The sequence below is a fragment of the Boleophthalmus pectinirostris genome, unplaced genomic scaffold, assembly GCF_026225935.1.
Source record: "Boleophthalmus pectinirostris isolate CB_2022bp ecotype Guang Dong unplaced genomic scaffold, ASM2622593v1 HiC_scaffold_21, whole genome shotgun sequence".
In the NCBI taxonomy this organism is placed as follows: domain Eukaryota; kingdom Metazoa; phylum Chordata; class Actinopteri; order Gobiiformes; family Gobiidae; genus Boleophthalmus; species Boleophthalmus pectinirostris.
The window spans coordinates 23516098-23519128 of NW_026571175.1; the positions used below are offsets into that span (position 1 = coordinate 23516098).

General features: G+C 38.6%; 1 pseudogene; it reads right to left on the reverse strand.

Annotated features, from left to right (window-relative positions):
* Positions 1 to 378: 378 nt before the first annotated feature.
* Positions 379 to 497, reverse strand: LOC129410180 (5S ribosomal RNA; annotated as a pseudogene).
* Between the last annotated feature and the right edge of the window lie 2534 nt (positions 498 to 3031).

Here is a 3031-nt window from a genome sequence, read left to right on the forward strand (position 1 = left end):
AGTGACGTATGCGGCCTTAAAACCAGCCTTGTGTATACATAACGACTAATAAACCTAATCACTTCTCTACTAACCCTACAACTGAAATGTAACGGAAAAATTACAATGATTAAAAACACACATACACACAGACACACTTATTTATTTATTATCCACTACTGTTAGTCTGTTGGTGTGCTACTTGGCTAGTATTTGAAATTGTATTAAAAAAAAAAAAAGTCAAAAACCACTGAGCATCTTGCATCTTGTTAATTAGAATGAACTTGAATGAATTATAGTTTATTATTTCATTCATTCAAGATAGTAAGATATATTACACTATGCTTTATGTATACATCCTACTCCGTGCAAAAAGCAGCACCCTCTGCTGGTGCAAAAAAATTGCAGCACCTGGTATTCCCAAGAGGTCACCCATCCAAGTACTAACCAGGACCAACCCTGCTTAGCTTCCGAGATCAGACGAGATCTGGCGTGTTGAGGTTGATATAGCCATAAGCATAAGATTATAGTGTCAATGCTTGTTTTTGTTTTTTGTTTTTTTGTTTTTTTTAAAGCTTACAGTAACGGCTTAGCTAAAGTTTATCTAAAATATTATTTGTATTACACTGGGCTCTAAACAAAATAGATGCTTGTTTATATCGACCTAAAATACCCCCAAATTACAATCAAGATGTATTTTGGGACATATTTGGAAGAATGTGTATCATCAGATTTTGATTTTTGAATGCTGCTGAACTTCTCACTTTGAATTTTTTCTCTATTCAGCACAAATATTTTCAAGCCCCCAAATTCAGCAGTCATAATTCTGAGTGTAAAAATCACAGTGAAGAAAATTTGCAGCAAAGATCCAAGATGCCAACGTCTAAGCAATCAATCCAAAGTGATCTGATCTAACTTAGTGACAAGCAGGAAATGGTGCAGTGAACCAGTCTGATTTGCAAAATTTGCCTCATCAAAGGTTTAAGTGTAAACCCCGCTCCACAAATGAGAACGGCCAATGGGAAACAGCTTCTGTCCTCCTCGCTCACACATGATCGATTGCTTCTGGGTCTTGGGTCTTGTGAAATTTTTATTTTGAATTTAAAACGTATTGAAAAAATATATTTTAAATTTCAGCAACTAAAATTATGAATAAAAATAATTCGAACATATTTTTTTCAGAGTAAAAAAATTCAAAGCGAGAAATTCAGCGGTATTATTTATTATGTTTTATTGCATGTTACTTTTTTCCAGCTGTTCTTGAATTGCGCGTTGCACCACTGGAATTTCCCCACTGTGGGATAAATAAAGGCACATCTTATCTTATCTTATTTTAAATTCAAAATCTAATGGAATAAATGATCTTCCATACAAAAAGCAGTGTCACTTTTTGTGAATGACCATATATAGCCTAGTGTCCCTGAAAGAAACATGTGTCAAGTTAGTCTGACGCCAGATTATACATAGCACCCTGAATTTAGTTGTACACATTTATAAATCTGGGATGGTTCTGGATGAAAGCCATCCAGCCACAAGACACAAATATGTGAAGCTGTGTGTATATAATATATCAAGCCATCCAGCCAAGACACAAATATAAGAAGCTGATTGGTCAACCCATCACACGCAGAGAAATCAAACCTTTGTTTAATCAACTGCTAGAAAAGCACAGATATCTGTCCTGAACACAAATGCACAAAGTTTTTTTCCTCTGTAAATAGCCTTTTTCAAGAAGATTAAAGTGTCCAAACTTCAGCAAACTCACTCCATGCTTTCTCCTTTCTGCTGTTGTGCATATACATTTTTAATATACACTTTTAAATGCAATAAAGAAAAAAAGACGTCTGACAGACTTTATTTCCTTTATTTACATTTACGTTTATACAGCGTGTCCTTACAGAAGAATCCCACTATCCGTAAAGACAGAGTCACTGGAGCACAGGGAAGAGCAGGATTACTGTGTTTGACCCAGTAGTGAAGTAATAGCGGCTTCTCAAGTTCTGTTGTGAATCTGTAACCTGCCACCTCCGCGACAGACTGCCCCAAAGATAATGCTGATGAAATGTGATCTGCAGAGCCTAGCCTATGACTGGACACGCACTTGACATGAGAGAGAAAAGATTGGTCATGGTTAGAACAGAAGCGTAGCGGTCACAGAGGGCTCAGTATTTTTCTGTATTGAGTATTTTTAGGACTTGGGACTTGATTTGATAAAATAGACAAGGACTTGGGACACGACTTGGACTTGAAGGTCAATGTCTTGGGACTTGACAAGAACTGTGCAAATTGTTTCTTGCTACTTGTGTGCTGTAAATTATGCCCATTGTTTCTTTATGTGGTTGTGAGATTTTGCACATATTTTCCAATATCATCATTATCACGACTTTTTATATCAGAATCAAGTACCTAATGTTGTTTGCGTAGTGTTTTAGTCCGATTTGATTTGTACTTGAGAAATATTGTTTTAGAGGTTGATGATAAATGGACTTATATTACATTTCTGGCTGCTCTCTTGTATCGCAGGAGTTGATTTCCTGTGTTTGGCATTTGGCGCCATTAACCAAATAAACCTGAAGTGCAACTTGCCAGGGCCTTCGTGGGTTCTCCGCTGATCGGGGTTGTCCTCTCATCATTTATTCATTATGTTTAGGGATGGGGAATCGCTGCTGACCTGTGACCCGGTGGCCCGTGACCTCCGCCTTGTCTTAGCTCCGAATCGTCTCGTTTATCCACGCCGGGGTTGGACAGGATGGGACAGACACGCGCAGAGACGGGAGGGGTGGTGAGAGGTAAGAGTGGACACGGTTATGCCCACAAGCCGATTACCGCTGGCTACTGAGAGCTCTTCCCTGCTCCCGTGCACAGACAGACGACAGGCACCGGGCTCGCAACAGGGACTCTCCACTTCACAGAGACTAGGATCAACTTTACAACACTTTTTGGCAACCTTACATTTACGCATTTGGATCAGATGTAATGAGGGCAATAGGCATGCCTACTAGATTTAATTATTAGTTTAATATAGTCTAGGGTGAAACTGGATGACAGCTAC